Genomic DNA, 20,914 nt, shown 5'->3' with positions numbered 1-20,914 from the left:
AAAAAAGCCAAATGCAGGCAATAAATCCAGCAGTGCTTTCTACTGTTAACTCTAGCGAGGAGTTAGAAGGATATAAAACAAACATGCCCGTCCTGATATCGGAGGACAGACCAACCCCTGAAGGGGCCAAAGTAGATGCAGCAGAAGCTGAGAGAGGGAACGGGGGCTGGGAGTGACCCCAACTTTGTTGTTGGCCACCCTTCTCAGAGGATGGGAAGCAGAGCCGAAAAAAATCATTCTGGAAGGGAAGCCAAGAAAATAAGATTTCAGCGAGGCAGAAAATGAAGGCCTCTTCTAAGAAAGTTAACAGGACCAAGAGCCTGCCAACTTCTGCTCACTGCAACCCCATTTTATTGGCATTGAAGCAAGTCCAATACTTACTATGAAGGCTGGGCCTTTCTTAGAAGGGACTCTTTTTGAAGATTTTTATATTTGCCAACCTGTCAAAAAGAATCTTGATTCTTTCTAGAATAGCCCTGTGCGCTTTCTTCCCAAGAGCTTTTGCAGCAGGTGCTTCATGTGCTACAGTTTCTGAGCTTAGGTGGAGGCACTGCCTTCTGGCCTGTGGCTCTCTGAGTAGTAACGTTCTGGGATGGAGCCTTCTTGTCCACAGTGGTCATCTTTTTGTGGGATTTTGGCCACTGCAGCAGCAGCAGCTGTAACCTTAGCAAAGGTTCCTGTTTGGGGAGAAGATTTCTAGAGACCTGCCATTGGAAGTTTCTTCATTTTACTATTTTTTAGTACAACTTTTTATGATTAATTTTTAGTTATACATAAAATTAGAATTCATCTTGACATAATTTAAAAAGCATGGAATATAATTTTCTGTAATTCAGTTCCAAATATTTCTCCTTTCCTTCCTCTCCTCCCTCTCCCTGTTCCCTTCTACTATACTGATCTTTCTACTATTTACTTTTTAGTTTTTTTCTTTTTGTTAGTTGTCATATTGTGGATAGACATAATGGTGAGAGACCCTGAGATCTACTCATATTCGTACATAGGGAAATTAGGTCAGGTTCATTCTTCTGTTCTTCCCTTATCCCGCCCCTTTTCCCTCCCCTTCAATCTTCTTTATCGAGTTCACCATTCTTTCTTCTATTTTGATGAAAGTCCCCCTTTTCCCTTTCTCTTTCTCACTCATTTCCCTCCCTTATTTCAGACTAGTTTCCACATGTCAGAGAGAACATTCAACCTTTGACTTACTCAGTCTGGCTTATTTCACTTAGCATGATAGTATCCATTTCCATCCATTTACCAGCAAATGTCATAATTTCATTCTTCTTTATAGCTGAGCAATACTCCATTGTGTATATAAACCACATTTTCTTTATCCATTCTTCTGTTGAAAGGCACCTTGGTTGGTTCCATAGCTTGGCTATTGTAAATTGTGCTGCCGTAAACATTGATGTAGTTGTATCAGTATAATATGCTGATTTTAGATCTTTTGGATATATACTGAGGAGTGGGATAGCTGGGTTGTAGGGTGGTTCCATTTCTAGTTTTTAGAGAAATCTCCATACTGCTTTCCAGAGTGGTTGAACTAATTTGCAGTCCCACCAACAATGTACAAATGTACCTCTTTCCTCACATCCTCGCCAGCATATATTATTATTTGTATTCTTAATCATTGTCATTCTGACTGACGTAAGATGAAATCTCAATGTTGTTTTGATCTGCATTTCTCTGATTGCTAAAGATGTTGAACATTTTTTCATATATTTGTATTTCATATAATTGTATTTCTTCTTTTGAGAAGTGTCTGTTTAGTTCTTTTGCCCATTTATTAATTGGGTTACTTGGGGGTTGTCAAGTTTTTTGAGTTTTTTATATATTCTGAATATTAATGCCCAATTTGAGGAGCAGGTGGCAAAGATCTTTTCCCATTCTGTAGACTCTCTCTCTTCATGCTCTTAATTATTTCCTTTGCTGTGCAGAAGATTTTAATTTGATACCATCCCACTTACTGATTTTTAAATTATTTTTTCTTGGGCTGTTGTAGTCTTGTTAAAGATGTTGGTTCTTGGGCCAACATACTGGAGTTCTGAGCCTATATTTTCTTCAAGGGGTTGCACATTTTCTGGTCTATGTCTTTGATTCACTTTCAGTTGACTTTTGTGCAGGGTGAGAGATGGAGGTCAAATTTCATTCTACATTTAGAGTTTCAGTTTTCCCAACACCATTTGTTGAAGAGGCTCTTTTCTCCAATAAATGTTTTTGGCATCTTTGTCTAGTATCATAATAATAAATAATAATTTATCTAGTATCTAGTATATTGTGTTTATATGGGCTTATCTCTGTGTCTTCTATTCTATTCCATTTGGTCTTCATGCCTGTTTTGGTGCCAGTACTTGTTACTGTAACTCTGTAGTATATTTTGAGTTAGTATATTTGACCTCAAAATGCTTCCAGCATCACTCCTTATACTCAGGATTACTTTGGCTCTTCTGGGTCTCTTATTTTTCCAAATGAATTTTATAATTTCTTTTTCTAGTTCTGTGAAGAATGTCATTGGCATTTTGAGGGAATTTAATTGAATCTGTGTAACATTTTTGGTAGTATGTACATTTTAATAATACTGATTCTACCTACCCAAGAACATGGGAGGTCTTTCCATTTTTAAGTTATTTTTCAATTTCTTTCTTCAGTATTCTATAGTAGTCATTGTAGAAGTCTTTGGCAACCTTCATTAGATTCATTCCCAAGGTTTTTGTTTGTTTGTTTTAGGTTATTGTGAGCAGAATAGTTTTCCTAATTTATTTTTCAGTATGTTCATTTTTGAAGTATAGGAAAGCAATAGATTTATGTATGTTGATCTCGTATCCTGCTACTTTACTAAATTTGTTAATCAGCTCTAGAAGTCTTCTGGTAGAGTTTTTTGGGTCTTCTAAATATAGGATCATGTCATCAGCAAATAGAGATAACTTGAGCTCTTCTTTTCCTATTTGTATCCCTTTAATTTCCTTCTCTTGCTCTCAGTTTCAAGGATTATATGAAATAGGAGTGGTGAGGGCAGACATCCTTGTCTAGTTCCTGTTTTTAGAGGAAATCCTTTCAGTTTTTCTCCATTCAGTGTGATATTTGTCATGTATAGTCTTTACAATGTTGAGGTAAGTTTCTTCTATCCCCAGTTTCTCTAGTGTTTTAACCATGAATGGGTTAGGGTTAGGGTTAGGGTTAGGGTTAGGGTTAGGGTTAGGGTTAGGCTTAGAGAGAGATCTTGCCAGGAACAAAATATAAACCCCAAAGGCATGCCCCCAGTGACCTATCTCCTCCAACCACACCCTACCTCCCTATAGTTATCACCCAGCTAATCTATACCAGTAGGTTAATCCACTGATTATGTTATGCCTCAGTCTAATCATTTCACCTCTGAAACTTTTTGCATTGTCTTACACATGAGCTTTTGGGAAACACCTCATATCAAGACCATAACTCATGTAAAGTCAGGGATGCCACTACACATCCCCCAATGTGCAGGTTAGCCCCCCACAATAAAAAGTTATCTGGCCTGTGTTAAAAGGCTTTTATCTAAGAGAAAGGGTGTGTTCTTATGCTGAATAATGAGTGGAAAAGTAATGAATATATTTCACTGAATTGGACTCTGCTTTGAGTAAGGTCCATGTGACAGTCATTATGTTCTGAGAAGGAATTCATGTAAATGTACTGTCTTTAGGACAATAAAAGTTTAAGCCTGATCTCTTTGTGAACTGAAGTTTTGCCTCCAAATAAGAAGGTATTTCAGGATTCACCTGAACAAATATAATAGTATTTGCGGGCAGTTCTCTACAAAGACTAAAAATTCCCAGACTAGAATCAAATCAGAATGCCAGAAATAAATGGGACTATATAAATCACTGGTTCAACCTACTGATTTTAAAAATGAAGTCTCTAAGTCCTGCTTGATAAAGCGATTTGCCCAAGAACAACTGACTAGAAGACTATTGTTTTGACCTCACCAAAAATGAATGTAGGGCTGGGCACAGTGGCACATGCCTGTAATCCCAGAGGCTCAGGAGACTAAGGCAGAATGATCATGAGTTCAAAGTCAGCCTCAGCAACTTAGTGAGACCCTAAGCAACTTAGCGAGATCCTGTCTCTAAATAAAATATTTAAAAGGACTGGAACTGTGGCTTAGTGGCTAAGTGACCCTAGGTTCAATCCCTGGCACCAAAAACAAACAAAAAAGAATGTAGGACTATTGGGTTCATCACTGGGACACCAACAGAAATTGCAGAAATTGGACCATGCCTGGGGGATGGGTGACTTAGTTAGAATTGCCCTCTTTGGGAGACAAGAAGAGGAGAGGTAACTGGGAGATGAGGTTTATTGATGAGGTCTTGGTTTCCTGAACTTCCAGACCTTTTCTCACATCTCATGGCTACTGCATTTGATGACTATGTGCTCAAGTCTATACCTTGTTACTTCAGATCATGTCCAATCCAAATCTTTCTAACTTCCAATATTTCTCACTGGAAACACAATTGATTTTTGATACAGGACAATTCTTTGTTTCAGGAGTATTTGGAATATTTGGACTTTGCTCACCAATTATCTATTGCAACTCCAGTCATGAATATTAGGAGACAAACCTAGAAATTTCTAAACTTACCCCAAGAGAGTGGTACTGCTTCCCTTCACTGCCCCTTCAATCAACACTCACCAAAGATCAGATGGCAGGGTTGCATTTGTGTTGCACAAAGTGCATCTTGGTCAGGAGAAGAAAACAATCAGAACAATGGATGAGGGTGGTCTTAATGAACACCTTCACTAAAATGACCTGTCTCAGTTGGGTGTGGTGGCACATGTCTGTAATCCCAGGGGCTTGGGAGGTTGAGGCAGGAGGATTACAAGTTCAAAGCCAGCCTCAGTAACAGTGAGGCCCTAAGCAACTCAGTGAGACCCTGTCTCTAAATAAAAACACAAAATAGGGCTGGGGATGTGACTCAGTGGTCGAGTGCCCCTGAGTTCAATCCCCAGTACCAAAAACAAATAAATAAATAAAAATAAAATAAATAAAAAATTTCTCAGAACCCATCTTCAGGGATAGGATGCAAGAATATATGGTTTTGATGATTTTACCAGGTAATTCCTGTGCACACAGAGAGTTTGAGACCCATTGCTTAATTTTCCCATTGGCTCATGGAAAAATCAATGTTTACAAACACCTCTCTGATAAATTAAAAAAAAAAAAAAAAACACCTTTCTGCTCACACTCCACTTTCAGAGGTCCTGAGTTAATTGGACTTCAGTGGGGGTTATGGCAATCATGTTTTTAAAATTACTGAGGTGATTTTAATATTGATTTAAAGTGAAGAAACACTGCCATCAAGGAATTTTGCCAAATAAGGGATGACCAAATTAATTACCCTCTTCTTCATCTCGATTAGGAGCAAACAACTTAAAACAAGGGTTCTTAACCTTGACTGCATCTCCCAGTGAGTTTGATAAAACCCTGATGCCCAAGCCACACCCGATGTCTTTGAAATCAGAATCTTTGGAAGTAGAACCCAGGTATCCTTAATTTTTAAGGCTCCCAGAATATTCCAAGGTGCAGTCATGTTTAAGAACTATGATTTCAGAATGTTTTCCTGACTTCTCCCATAATCCTGAACCTTTGGTTTCTATCTTTCTTCCAACCACCCCTTTCTAAAGAGTTGAGCTTGCAGGGTGAGTGTTGGGGTGAGACTGGCGAAGGGAAAAAGGCAAGATTCAACATGGTTCTCTTTGCCACTTAATTCCTCTGCTTATTCAGCACAGTGGAAGTAAGGAGCAATGAAGAAAACCCTAGATCTATTGTAAAATATCTCTAGGAGGAAGATTCTGAATGAGCATCATTTGTTTTTATCTTGATTCTTCCCTGGGGTATGTAAATGTTGTTCAAGCACAGGAACTTCAACTTTTATTTTCCAATTTTTTCATTTATGTGGCATGCATGGGTCAAAGAAGCAAAGGAAAGTTGGAAATCATTCCCCTCTAATTAACAGACATCTCAGTGGCTGAAATTATTTGTTAGTGACAGTGCCAGTAGAATTGGGAATGTTAATTACTGTCAACAGTGCTCAAGCCTGTTTTCATAACTAATAATAATTGTTAATATGTCACCACCACAGCTAAAGATCCATAAAAAACTTTATCCCCTGTCTATTAAATGTAATTTGGTAATGACTCCCAAATGTGCCACCTTTCAACCTTCAAGAGGTAATGATTAGCCTATGAGGGGTCTGCCTTCATGAATGGTTTAAGGCCATTATCTCAGAAATAGGTGCATTATAAAAAGTCAAGTTCAATCTCTGTTCACCTTCCATCATTAGATGGCACAGCATGAAGGCCTTTGTCAGATGCAGATCCCTTAATCTTGGACTTCCCAGTCTCCAGTACTGTAAGAAATAAATTACTTATGCAATTTTAAAGAAATACTAAACCTTGTCTCAGTTGCTAAAGAGAAGAGTAACATGAGATGAGACAGAGCTGGTTCCTCTTCAATTGTTCTGACACCGTTTATAGTCTGGTCAAAGCAGGGAGTGCCTATGTCCCCATCCCTGCCTGCTCCAGCCCCATCTTGTGCTGCTGCCTTAAGATTAAGATCATTCTCCTTCTATGCTGAGTGAGGTCCCAGGTGCTCAGAGAAAACTGTCTGAATCTGGAGCATATGAATCCTAGTTATAGGTTCTTTTAACACACACACACACACACACACACACACACACACACACTTTCTTTAAGATGCACAATTTGTATTTAGCTGATGGACCCTGATGTGGAGCTTGAAGTCATGGGTCCATATTCCCCTCCCTGTTGATCAGTGGTCCTTCCATGCCCCAAGGCTTCAGTTAGGGCTAGCTCTGAATATCAGATTGTTTAATAAATCTGAACTGAAAATGTATTTCCCTCCAGGATGATCCCTTCTTGTTACCTAATCTTATGTCAGCAGATAGACATGGGGATGGGTGTCAGGGGAAGAACACATCCTGATGACATCAATGTTACAATGTCTATATGACATATAGAAAAGCTCCTGTGTGGATGCAGAAATGGTCAAAGATGAATTGATTAGATTATGAGAGTTGTAACCTAATCAATGGATTAATCCACCTGAAGGGTTAATAATTTGAATGGACTAATTAGGTGGCTGCTGTAGGCAGGTTAGAGGAAGTAGGTCACCAGGGAGTATACTTTTGGGGTTTATCTTTTGTCTCTGGCATCTCAAACTTCTCTCTTTCTCTCTCTCTCTCTCTCTCTCTGTGTGTGTGTGTGTGTGTGTGTGTGTGTGTGTGTGTGTGTTTCCTGGCTCTCATGAGCTGACCAGCTTTCCTCCAGCATGATATTCCACTTTATCTCAGGCCCAGAGCAATGGAGTTGGCCTACCATGGACTGAGACCTCTGAAATCATGAGCCCAAAATAAACTTTTGCACCTCTAAATTGTTTTTGTTGGGTATTTTGATCACAGTGGTGAAAAGTCAACCTGCTCAACATCCAACAGCAGTGTCTATAACCAAAATTTAAAATGCACTTTACTGGGTATCTCCTTGCCTTAAAAATAGAAACTCCAAAAGGACCACTTAAGCAGTTCTTCTCAGACTGCCAGATATTTTCCACCTGAAACACCCTCCTAGAATTTCAAATGGCAGTTTTGAAACAATAATATTAGCTACCACTTGTTGACTGTGGTGCTAAGCCCTTTACATGTGAGATCCTATTTGGTCCTCACACAACCCAGGCATTATTTCACTTAACAGAGGATGAAATGTGCTCAAATTGGTACAGCTAGTGTGAAGATAAGAGTCATGTGTCTGGGGTCGGAGCACACAGAACTGCTATCTCCATGCATATGGGCAGCAGTTGCTGCTCTGACAAGGACTGACATTGCCTCAAGTCTGGAGAAGACTCTGTTAGGTTCCTGTGTTTCACCACATTTTCCATCAGCACTCTGTTGACCTGATCATTCCTCTAGCCTTGACTATTTTCTCTGAGATAGGAGAGGCCTTTGCCAACCAGCCTCCTGGTTCTTTAATAAACTCCCAAACACAGTATCTTTGGGCTCCAGTCTTTTTACAATGCTCTGGTATTATAAACATTTTAAAGTTAAGCTGCCAGATCCCTTACTGGTACCTCCTTTTTCTTCCCCCTCCTCTTCTGAACTTGTATTCCTAACCAAACACTTAGAACAAGTTGTCAGAGGTTGGGTCAGAAGAATTTTTGTGGTATCAAGGACAATGAACATAGGTCTGTTAAATACCTTCTATTAGATTCCTCCAGAGAAACAGAACCAATAGGATATACAGAGGTTTATGCAAGTGAAGATTAATTATGGGGATTGGCTCACATGACTATGCATGCCAAGAAGTTCCACAGCATGCCATATACAAGCTGAAGACCCAAGGAAGATGTAATTCAGTCTGAGTCTGATGGCCTGAGAACTAGAAAGTTGGATGTCTGAGGGTGGAAGATGAATGTTCCAACTCAAAAGCAGAAAACAAGTTCATAAATGCACATTTCCTCTACCTTTTTGCTCTATTTGGGTTCTCAAAGGATTGGATTGACCCCACCCAATCTTCCTTATTCAGTCTACTATCAATCAAATGTTAATCTCTTCTAGAAACCCTTCATAGACATACTCAGAAATAACATTTTACTAGCTATCTGAGCATCCTTTAGCCTAGTCAAATTGACACACAGAATTGACCATCTCATACCTTTGTTCTTGTCCACCTTAAGTTGAATTATTTGACTGAACATATTCTTCATAGATTGACCATCTGTTAATCAGCTTGCCATTAGTATACAAAATTCCAGAGTTAATCAACTTATAAAGAAAAAAGGTTTATTTTGGCTCACATCTTTGGAGGTTCCAGTCCATGATTGGTTGACCCTATTGTTTTGGGGCCTGTGGTAAGGCTGTACATCAAGGTAAGAGACTGTAGCAGAGCAAAGCCACTCACCTCATGGCTGAGAAATAAGACAGAGAGAGGAAGGTAACAGGGTTCCACAATCCTCGAGAGGGGCATACTCCCAGTGACCTAAAAAGCTCTCACTAGACCTGACCTCTTGAAGTTTCCATAACCTTCCAATAGAAACTCTGTGGGGAAACTGACCTCCAAAACATGGGCCTCTGAGAGACATTTAAGACCCAAACTACTAATGGAAACTGTTGATTTCTCATTAGCAATTGTTTTGTGCCATTCCAGAACCTCACTGTGCTTTGGGAATAAATAGTTCTTACCCTAATCTTCATTCACCTGCAATAAATCTGTTACTCATAATTTGTGACCTAGACCTGGCACATGGGATATTATCTTTTCTTGGTCAAAGAATTGACTCAAAGATGTGGATGGTAGCAAAATAAAACCACATTAGAATTAATTCTTCTTTGAGCAAATGGATAAGACTCAGACTGTCTATTTCAGAACTTACAGCCATGAGGATATGAATCTCAAGTTGCTGGCAGCCACCTGGCCCCAAGGAAAGAAGAGTCTATGTGAAAAGAGAGCCCACTAGAAAGAAAGCAGAGCCAAGAGTTGACAGACACTGGGTGCTTCAGACATCATTTGAGACTTTAGATCCAGCTATGACTCAAGTATACCACTGGATTTTTCATTTACATGAGAAAAGACATTATCTTTTTTGTTTCAGTCAGTTGGGTTAATTTTCTATTACATGATGGGAAAATTTCCTAACTAATACAACATTCTTTCCATGATCATCGGACAATTCTTCATGCAAAAGGATCGTTCAGGTGGTGTTGTGGTACAGAGTAACGAAAACTGTTCTCTGCTAATATATACCCTATACCCAGAATGTCTTGTCTGTACATGAGAAATGTCTTTGTAACTAGTAAACTGAGTGCCAGTGTTGAGTGGTATTCACTAAGACACCTTAGTGTGAGCTGACCTTTTCATATGAGCACTAATGAGTGAAGATAGAGAATGGATGAGGTCTGGGTACAGATTCCTGAGGTGTGTTAGAATGGGGTGTTAAGAGAAGAGAGTAGACAAGAGGAAGATAAGAGGAATCAATCAGTATTAAAGATGAGCATCTTAATTTTGTGTGAGGTCATATTTCCATTAATTGGCTTTTGGACCTGAATCAAGAATAGCAGAATTGAAATCCTAATACAAATAAAACCCACAGAGAGAAGAAAAATTTTTTATCATAGCACAAATGAGAATCATGATGTGAGCTAATCCAATTTGAAGTATAAACAAAGAAATTACTCCACACAATGGAACTGACTCATATTATTTCAGAATTAGACACCATGAAGTAGAGGGTAGGTCCAGGAATCTGGCCTAAGTATACCAAGGACTGAGGGAGAGGGAGATTAATTTCTCCATCAGAGGACAGAGGTAAAAGGAACAAGAAGCTCCTCCACAGCTACTGGCCTTAAAGTTTTTAACAAGAGGTATTCAAATAATACTTTGACCCACAAACATGTGACAAGAGGCTCTTGGGGGAAAGTCACTGAATAATGGCAAATTAAGTTCTATTTTCTACTTGTGATTGACAAACCTGACATCAATGATATTCATAGAGTCAGGCATATTAATTGGTTTTTAGGTATTAAGTTTAGCAGAAAGAACCCTTTAAACTTCTCTTTAAAACAGCAGTTTACATCAACTTGCATGTCATTATGCACACACAAAATGACAATTTTATAGGACTGAGGTAAAAGAATTAGATCAGTTGAGGCTGAGTTTGCAGGTTTGGGCTATCCCAGGTCCACATAGGTGCCCCAAACAATGAAGAATACCTCTTTTGCCTATAAGAAAGCCGGGTCTACCAGTTAAGAAAGACTTCGGGAGATCAAGCCTCTACTGAAGCTACAAGGATAAGAAAACAAAACCCAGAACCAGAGGGAAAAAAACAATGTTTGATTCTACCTCTGCCAAGTATAAGACATTATACAAGGCCCTTAACCTCCAGGAACCTCGATCTGCGTATGTCTGAAATGGCATCCTACATTCTCTAGCTTAAAGGGTCATTACGAGGAAGAAGAGGATCATGTTCATGGACATCATTTGCAACCATAGAGTGCTACAGAAATTTGTGACCTGATGATTACAATGGGCATGATAACGGGTTTTTTTGTTGTTGTTTTGTTTTTTCAAATTTTTCCAATTATTTGACTTTTTAAAAAAGATTTCTAGTTGTAGATGGATAAACCTTTATTTTATTTATTTTATGTGATACTGAGGATTGAACTCAGTGCCTCACATGTGCTAGGCAAGCACTCTACCACTGAGCCACAGTCCCTGTTTGACTTTATATTAAGATATAATTCAGGGGCTGGGGAGATAGCTCAGTTGGTAAAGTGCTTGCCTTACAAGCACAGGCCCTGGGTTCGATCCCCAGCACTGGAAAAAAAAAAAAAAAAAAAAAAAAAGATATAATTCACATAGTGAAAAACACACCCTTTAACATGTTCAGTTCTGTCGCTTCTAGTACATTGATGAAGTTGTGCATCAATCACCACTAATTCCTATCTAAATTTTTATTATTAAAAAAATGGAAAAATGAAAGTGCGATTTCCAATCAATAAATAGCAATTGATCCTTATGCAGTTCTTTTGCAGAAGATGAAGTCTATTATTTTAGAACGAATATAGTAATTTATCAACCAAATAATCAGTTTTCCCACAGTTTAAATAATGTCAGCAGTTTCCTTGAACTGTCTACAGAAATTGTGAAATCATGGAATTGTCCTTTCAAAGGACTTGTTCTTTAGTCAGAATGATCTGCTACTTTTGGATATCCTGCAACATAAGAATACTTAAGAGATCTGCAACTGTCCAAGTTCATAGCCATACCCAGCTTCTACTGAAAATCTAGAAGCTGGTTAGATTAGACCTCAGATTTAGTATCCAGCATCAGCCCATGAGACCTTGACCCTCCATGGTGAAGGCCCAGGGCTCCTGCCATGGACTTAGGCATGATAGTGTTTTCCCCTACCCCATTCACATCCAGATCACCCCCACTTTCAAGAGTTCCTTGCAATGGGCAAGAGTTGACACCAAGGAGAACAATGCAGTTGCCAGACCTTGAACAGTAAGGAGCAGAGTGTGGGAGGCTATTCTGCAGCTGGGCTTTTGAGTTGGGCCAAAGAGCTAGCGGGGTTTTGGCTTCCTGAGCACCTCTGTTGAAACTCCCTGGGGAATTTTGCTTTATGAAATTCCCAGCAACTGGGGATCCCATTGGGTTGGTGATTAGGAGCCTGGAGGGCTCACCATTGGATGAAAAATGTGTTTGAAGTCTGCTGGGAAGAGTTGTAGGAAGGAGTTGAAGGTTCTTCCATGATTCCCAATGTGCACTGACAGAAGCTGCCCCTTCACATTTACTGCCAATTATTTTTGTCTCCAAAGCCAAAAACAATATATTTGAAGTGAACCTTCTGAATCAGGCCTATCTTTCAACAGGATCCACAGATGATGAAATATTATGATCACGTGGGTTGCACAATATTTCAAAACTGCATTAGAATTGATTTTCATAGGCTCAATTATTAATATCAGAGGTGCTTACACGCATTTTGGTGCAGCTAGTAAATCGAGAAGCCATTACCATCAACACAGAATAAACACAGAACTATCAAACATAATATCTACTTTGCCAAGAATAGAGTAGTAGATAGAGGACAGCAATTGCATATAACATGTCTCCGAAAATAGAGAGGGCTAATTTTGTAATGGTTTTTCCAGCAAAACTCACAATGCCCACTCTTGGCATATCTAAATTTTCTTTTTGGCTTGGGAGGGGTTCTGTGATATTTGCTAGAGCAAGAAGGAATGGAGGAGGCAGGATAGTTCTGGAAGTAACACCATAAATAGAACAAGCCTAGGATCCCCAAGATTTCGGTCTATACACGGAATTGTATTTAAAGAAACCCTACCTCACAACCAAACAGTAACTAAAATCGTGCTAATCCAGACAGGTGCTTCTGGAAGATCATTTATCAGGTAACACTTCTCAAAAGCTTTCCCTGCAGCTCACACTGTTCTCCTACCCTTCACCTGATTCAGAGGGTCTGACTTATCAAACCCTAAGACTCTTCTCCAGCCCAGAACCATTCAATAAAATGCTCAGATCTTGCTTGCATTTTTATTTGAACAAACAAACTATATTGCAACATTCTGAAGACAATGAGAGCAATTTGAATGTGAACTGTGTATTAGATAATACCAATAGCATAGTTTCAGTAAACCTGATCATGATATTGTGGTTCTGTTAGAAACATCTGTAGTTTTGACAATACACGCTTAGATGCAGAGGGGTGAAAAGATCATGATCTGGTATTTACTTTAATATGCTTCAGCCAAACAAAAGTAAGAAATAAGGGGGAAAAGTATAGATGAAGCAAAAGTGGGAAAATATTGATAATTCTAGAATTTAACAGGTTGATATTTGAGATTCATTATACTATTCACCCTGTTTTTATGTGTTCTTGAAATTTTTCCTAGAAAATGCTTTTAAAAAGAGAAAAACAAATATAAATATACTTAAGACATCATAAGAAAAGGTAAAAGTAAATTCTTTGATTTTTTAAAGAAATACATTTTGAAACAATAATAAAAGAGGTATATTGTTGACAGATAAGTCCATCAAACACGACTGATGTATTTGAATATCACACATGGAACAACAGATCAGCAGTGTGAGGCAGATTTCAGTACAAAATACTTAAATGATAAAAGTAGATCATACACAGAAATATTTCAAACTGTTCTCATTCTTTTATACCTGAATAGCCTAGCTCCAGTCATAAAATATATCCTGAATTTATGTCACTTGTGAAATTAGCAACATCCTTATTTATCTATTTAAAAATTTTAATGAGACAATTAAAAAAAACTTGAATTGAGTAAAAATAGTATGAGGTGAGAGGTAGGGCCTACGGAGAAGGAAAATTGTGTGAAAACTTTTGAAAATGGAATTTAACTTCACATTTTGAAAGCACTGCTTTCTGGCAGGACTTGGCTCTCTTCCACACCCTCTGGTCTGTATCCAGTGTCTGGAGGAAAATATTGCTAGTCCTAAGTGGGATTTTAAGAAACTAACTAGTGTGGATTCCAAAAGAAGTAGCCTTTAGAAAACAAAACTTTCTCAGTGTCCTCAAAGAGTGTTAAAAGAACTGATCCTGGAAGAAGAAAATTCTTCCATTTGTGACAATATGAATGCATCTGGAGAACATCAAGCTAAGTGAAAGAAGCTAGGCAGAAAACAAATGCATGCAACCTCACTTACATAATAGTAAGACTCAGAGAGAGTACAATGTTGGTGGCCAGGGCCTGGGATGTGGAGCAAATGAAATGTTGGCCAAAGGGTACAAAATTTCAGTTATGTAAGATGAATAAGTTCTAGGGATTTAATATATAGCATGGCAATATTTTATTATATATTTGAAATTTGCTGAGACAGTAGATCTTTAGATCTTTATCCTTAGCACTTGCACACACACTCGCACAGCAACTATGTGAGGTGGTAAGTTAACTATCTTGATAGTGGCAATCACTTCATAGCGTATATATACCTATATCAAAACATTAAGTTGTATACCTTAGATTCAATTTCTATTTTTCAAGTATCCCCAAATAGAGCAGAAGAAATGAAAATAATGAGAACTCATAATTTATCCAATTTCTGCTAAGAGCACAAATTTCATTTGAAAAATATTCAGGAAACTGGATTGACCACCCTCTCCTGCATGAGATGAGACCAATATACAAAAGAGAAGTGGACTACTGAGAAGATAGATGGGAATATCACTGAGTACTTTGCAGGTGCTGCTCTATATACATAATCTGACTGCATTTCATGGCAGGAGGTATTACTATCCTGCTCTCTAGATGAGGAAATTGAGGCTTAGGGTGATTAAACCACATGCCCAATTTCATACAGCTAAAGCAGTATTCCCATCTAGACAAGCATCCTTGCTCTTAATCAATAGACTCGGCTTCTTAAGGAAGTTGGAATGCTTGGAGGTGCCGGTCTGAATTAGGAAGATGGTGATAGTAAAGAAAAGAGGAATAAACTCTTCAGAAGTAGAATTGGCAAGACTTAATAAACAGTTGCTTAAGGACGTCTTTGGCAATGGAAGCCAGAGTGAATGGAAGAAGGCTGCTGTCACTCATCTAAATAAGGGAGCCAGAAGAAAGACCTGGTGTGTGATAAAAGATAACTAATTCATTCTCAGTTCTGTGGACCTTGAGATGGCATTGGTAAATTTCAGTGAAAATGTCTCTCCAGCAGCTGGAAATGTAGTTTGGTTGCTAAAGGTGAAGAAGGAGCCAAAAAGAGAAATTGAGATGTCATGCACAAGCACTGGAGAGGTACATAGACGAAGGAGGATGGTGGAACAAAATCATCCCACCATTTTCTTTCCTTCTCTCAAGTCATAATCAAGATGCTTTTTGAGTTTTGTCAGTCATGCCCTCCAAAATCATCCACTCTGTTCAAGAATGAAATGGAGAAATGTAACAAAATTTTACAAAATGGTCCTATGAAATAATTCTTTGACTTCCCATGTCTGAAGAAGAAAGGCAGCTTTGGCATGAGGGTTCTAAAGAAACTTCTGAGGGGCAATCCACACTCTCTCAGTTTGTCTTCCCCCCATATGAGATAGGAGCATAGAGGCCTGGTTGGTCTCCCAGACCACGGCCACCATTGCCAGTCAGGGAAGATTTTAAGAGGCTAACATGGACCCGGAAGTACATGTACCTTGTTCTGGGTTAAAGATGAGAGGCTCAAAGCTGGCAGGATCTGCACCTCTGGGATTCTCCATTTGAGGAGTCAGTTAGTTCTTTCTTTCCTAAAACATCCTAAACAATAGAAAATACAGTAGAGGGTAAAATTCCACTGCAGAATTCTGTGTCAGGTCCCACAGAGGATTTACTGTCAGTGGGGTGAAAATGAAATAAAATCGAATCTCTTCTAGGTCAAGGAAATCACCTTCTCCCTCTTCTCCAAGGGGCAGAGTTCCATCTCTCCATTCATTCACCATCTTCCTCACAACTTGCTTAGCTGCACTTGATGTGCATTTGTGTCAAGTTGCATGTTCATGAACCTATTCGATGCTCTTATTGTGAGTGTATGCAGGAGTTACAGTAAGAAGACTCCCCTGCTACAAATACGGAATTACAGGAAATGAGATTGCCTTATGAGAATCAAACTTCAAACTCAATGCTGATGAATCAGAGAATAAATACAGGAAATCACTTTTAAGATCAAATGTTCCTTGCCAGGACCCTGACAGAGGAGACTAACACATCTAAAGAAAGAGTGCATCCCTGAGGAGGGGAGCCCTGCCCAGCTATCAACAAGAAGCTGCATTCAGTAAATATTTGTGAGTACTTACTGTGTACCTGCCATCAGCTCAGATTCCAGGTGGGGGAAATAGGAAACGAACATGCATACACGACTGGTTTGTGGGTTGTGATATGTGCATGTCCCGGGAAAGGGACCCCAGAGCAAATGACAGCATCCTGTTCTGCAGCAGAGATGTGCTCCTTCTTGGTCAGATTTAGGAAGGGTGCTTGGACCTAGAGCCCCAAGCTTACATCTCCAGCACCTACCTAACAGCGCCATGTTGATCTTTCCTGTGTGACTCTCATGAGGACATTCAGAGAGAAAAGAGCATGTATTCAGAGTGCAGTTCAAGGGATTTTCCAAAGTGAGCGCACCTGTGCAGCCGGAGCTCTGAATCCCTCCTGTGTGCCATTTTAGTCCCTCTGTCACCAAAAAGTAACCACTATCCTGAAGTTGCACCATAGATTTCTTTTGCCTGTTTCTGAACTTTATATAAATGGAAATATACAACCCCAGTTCATAATTTCTGGCTTCGTTTATGCCTGTGAGATACATTCACATTGTTGGTGAATTTGATTCATTCCTTTTTCATGATCATGTATTTTATTGAATGATCATATCACAATTTATGGACACATTCTGTTTAAACAAACATCAGGACCATTTCCACTATTATTTTAAGAAATTATTTTTCTACATAAATTGGTTGGGGCTGGTTTCTGGTGTTTGCAACCAAGAATCTTGCCTGCTATACCTTTGTTGAATTCTAAATTCTTACTGGGCTATTAAGGTTGATTGAAACAGTGATGGAAAACTTGTGTTTCTCTATAGAAACTTCCTTTTTAGTGATGCTTTTGAGGACATAGACATTTTCTTCACCAGCTATCTGGCAACTTGCTCTTCCAACAAGTTCCAATGATCAAAAGCTTTATTCTATGGAGATGAAACTCTGAGATTCCAGCCTAAATGCAGTACTTTCTGGAACAAGATCTCCAAACTGGGTTCTCTTGAGTTGCTCCTCGGGTTGATCAGGAGGCTTCTCCACAGGGGTCTGAAATGAGGCTTCTGGGTGTACCCCTCTGCAGTGAAAGTGGGTTTCATCTTGATTATTCAACAACAGAAGTTTGGGGTTGGGGCTTTCTCCACATTCCCCATTCCCCAGGATGCCACTCTCAGGAACTCTGAAGAATATCCCTAATGGCTAAACACAATCAAGTAAAAAAGAGACAGTCATATCCACCTTTCATCCATTACTAGAGTCCTTCCATTTTCCAGTGTATCAAATTGATGCCCTTTGTGTCGGGATCTTACCCGTCTGAGTCATTTCTTCCTTTTCCTCTTTAACCAGGCCATGTGAATTACCAATGCAATCATTTCAGACCTGACTTGAGCAATGAGGTAGGCCAACTGACAGTTTTTCTTGTTGGGTATTCAAGGAGATTGACACCTGCACTGATAACTGCAAGTGCATATGAGCCCTTAATACATGTGCAGGAGTCTTAGCATGTGCACCAAGGATATGCAGTGCAAAGTGTGTCCACTTCCTTGAAGGCCAATCTCCCCACCAGTGCTCTGGATACCGTCCCCTTGTCCTTCCCAAGAACTTTCTTCCTGTAATTAACCCTTCCCTCCCCAGCATAATCAATTTCTCCCTCCCTCATGGGTCATTTCCATGAGCAGTCAGACATGTTCTACCACCTCCTTTCAGATAAAGGAAAGTCCTTTGACGTCATATCCCCTCCAGATACAATCCCATTTCTCAAGTCTTTCACAGCACCACTTCCTGAAAAGGCTGTCTGCAGTCACTGCTAACCTCCTCACCACCAACTCTTTGCCCAGCCAACTCTGACAGGCCTTCCTTCTCTCCACACCACTGAGTCTTCTCATTTCAACCTTATGAACAACCTCCTTTGCCCAATCCCATGGTTGCATCCATGTCTTGTCTCACTCAGCTTTTCAAAATCATTTGCCATCTTTGACCACTCCTTCCTTCTTAAACCCTCTCCTCTCCTTGTTTCCAAGATACCACTTTCCCCTCTTCTCCTCCTAACTGGCTGCATTGTCTTGAACTTTATTCCTTTTCCCTCTTGGGTCTCTAAGTGTTGGAGTAACTCCAGGATCTCTCCCAGATCTTTTTGACTATCTATATTCTCTTCCTAAATGAACTCACCCAGCCTCACCTCTCCACACGGATGACTGTCAAATTTAAATTTTCTACTCTTGACCTCATTAAGCTTCTTCTTGCATTCAAGTTCCTACATCCCACTGCCTCCTCGATATCACTACATGCATGGCTAAGAAGTTTCTCAAAAGTAGTCTAGCAAAGGTCTTAGTTTCCCAACATCTATCTTTGCCTCTTCCAATCCTTCCTTATCTCAAGAAACAGCATCGATACTCATCTCATAGCTCAAGTCTAATCATCTTAAGTCTTCTCTTCCTTATTTTCCCAAATGAATCATCAGCAAGTCCTGTTGGCAATAGCTATATGTCAGCAGTTAATATTAAGAATCTTTTATCTACATTTACTTAATCCATTAAAAGAAACTTTGGAAAATAATATCCATCTTTCTCATACTCTTCACGATTGTCTTTTTTAGAGCTGCACATTGTCTCATTGAGTAGACACATCCTAATTTACAACCCCATTCTCCTGAACTTTGAATTCTTCTCATATTTGCCATGGCCACGGGGTTCATGAAGGCAAGGCTGAAGACCAGTGGATCCTGGTCACCAAGCTGGGCCGCCTGGTCAAGGACATGAAGATCAAGTCCTTGGAGGAGATCTATCTCTTCTATTTGCCTATCAAGGAATCTGAGATCATTGACTTTTTCCTGGGGTGTCACTCAAGGATGAGGTTTTAAAGATCATGCCGGTACAGAAGCAGACTTGTGCTGGCCAGCAGACCAGGTTCAGGGCATTTATAGCTATCGGGGACTACAGTGGTCATGTTGGACTGGGAGTAAAGTGCTCCAAAGCAGTAGCCACTGCTATCAAAGGGGCCATCATCCTGGCCAAGCTCTCCATTGTTCCTGTGCAGAGAGGCTACTGGAGGAACAAGATTGGCAAGCCCCACACTGTCCCTTGCAAGGTGACTGGACGTTGTGGTTCTGTGCTGGTGCGGCTCATCCCTGCCCCCAGAGGTCCTGGCATTGTCTCAGCCCCTGTGCCCAGAGGACTGGTATTGATGACTGCCACACTCCTGCCAGGGGCTGCACTGCCACTTTGGACAATTTCACTAAGGCCACCTTTGATGCCATCTCCAAGACATAGAGCTATTTGACTCCTGAACTCTGGGAAGAGACTGTGTTCACCAAGTCTCCCTATCAGGAATTTACCAACCATCTTGTGAAAACCCACACCAGAGTCTCTGTACACACTCCAGACCCAGGCTCCAGCTATGGCTACAACATGGGATTTTTATACATAAATAAATAAATAAATAAAGTGAATGAAACCTGAAATACAAAGAATTTTATAAATAATTTGCAATGGCATTTACATGTACACATAGATACTTTATTTTTGTTTTTAAAGTCAAAAAGCTTATTTTTTACGTTGCTGTATAAAAGATCATTGAGTAGCTGCTTCAGTTACACAACAAGCAGGGAACAGGTACCCGCCATTCTGGTATTCAGGTACAACAGGATTCTATCAAAACTGTTGTTCTCTGAGAGTCATAAGAGTATAAAGCTGATCACTGAAGAGGAAGTGGTTAGTTAGTCTAAGGAGCAGGGCCCATAGCAGAGAAGAAACCCACATTCAAAACCTACTCCCTACAGTTCAAAGAGAAATCAAGGGGGTAAACTGATGTGACCTCCCAAGGTCCTATAGCCAGGAAAGGTAATGAACTAAAGACAAAGGCTAAGGAGGACAGGGAGAATCAAGCTATGGTCCTGATGTCACACAGGGAAACCCACTGCATGAATCAGACTGGAAACCTCTCTGGATCTAGTCACCCTGCACAGTGTTCTTGTCCTGGGACATGTGGGAGCCAAACTGTGGAGACCCTTAACAAACTCAGCCCTGAGGCTTCCAAGTACTCCTGTGGTCTTTGCTGGGTCCACAGTGACTTCAGCATGAGAGCGGACACAGATGCCCCGGGCCATTTTCAATAGTGAAGCTGGTAATGATAGCAGAAAAATCAAAATAAAAAACAATAACAGAATCTGGAGGATCTGCTGTGGGCTGACCTGTTTCTCTTCTCTCTCTGACTCTGGATTGGATAAGCTTTGAGTCCTCTTGACCAATAGAGGTGGGGTTGGGGAGGAGCCTCAAACATCATCACTAGACTTCCTAGTAGGGCACAGGACGTTCGAGTAACTAAGAAGGAAATGTGTATTTGTACTCCTACACCTTGGAGCAGACACACAGGTTATACATCATGTGCCCCACACAGGATCCTTTCCTTAGGCTAGATTCCCAGAAGGTGCAATCATGATTCAAAGGCATAAACGTTTTTATGATTCTTGGCCTTTTTTCAAAGGCATGCATTAATTTTCATGATTTTTTCCACACCCTCTCAGTGATGAATAATGGACATGTTTATTTTTGTTCTTTTTTTTTTTTTAAACCCAAACCATGAATTCTTGGGAAGAATGATCAGTGTGAGAAGTGGCAG

General features: G+C 39.8%; 2 pseudogenes; one reads left to right on the top strand and one right to left on the bottom strand.

Annotated features, from left to right (window-relative positions):
* Positions 1-11,551: 11,551 nt before the first annotated feature.
* Positions 11,552-11,802, bottom strand: LOC124962897 (COMM domain-containing protein 6-like; annotated as a pseudogene).
* A 4,631-nt stretch (positions 11,803-16,433) lies between these two features.
* LOC124962896 (40S ribosomal protein S2-like) lies at positions 16,434-19,723 on the top strand (annotated as a pseudogene).
* The last annotated feature ends 1,191 nt before the right edge of the window (positions 19,724-20,914 follow it).

This window comes from Sciurus carolinensis, chromosome 13, assembly GCF_902686445.1.
Source record: "Sciurus carolinensis chromosome 13, mSciCar1.2, whole genome shotgun sequence".
Classification (NCBI taxonomy): domain Eukaryota; kingdom Metazoa; phylum Chordata; class Mammalia; order Rodentia; family Sciuridae; genus Sciurus; species Sciurus carolinensis.
The sequence above is the reverse complement of the archived record's forward strand: the minus strand, read 5'-3'. Positions and strand labels throughout refer to the sequence as shown.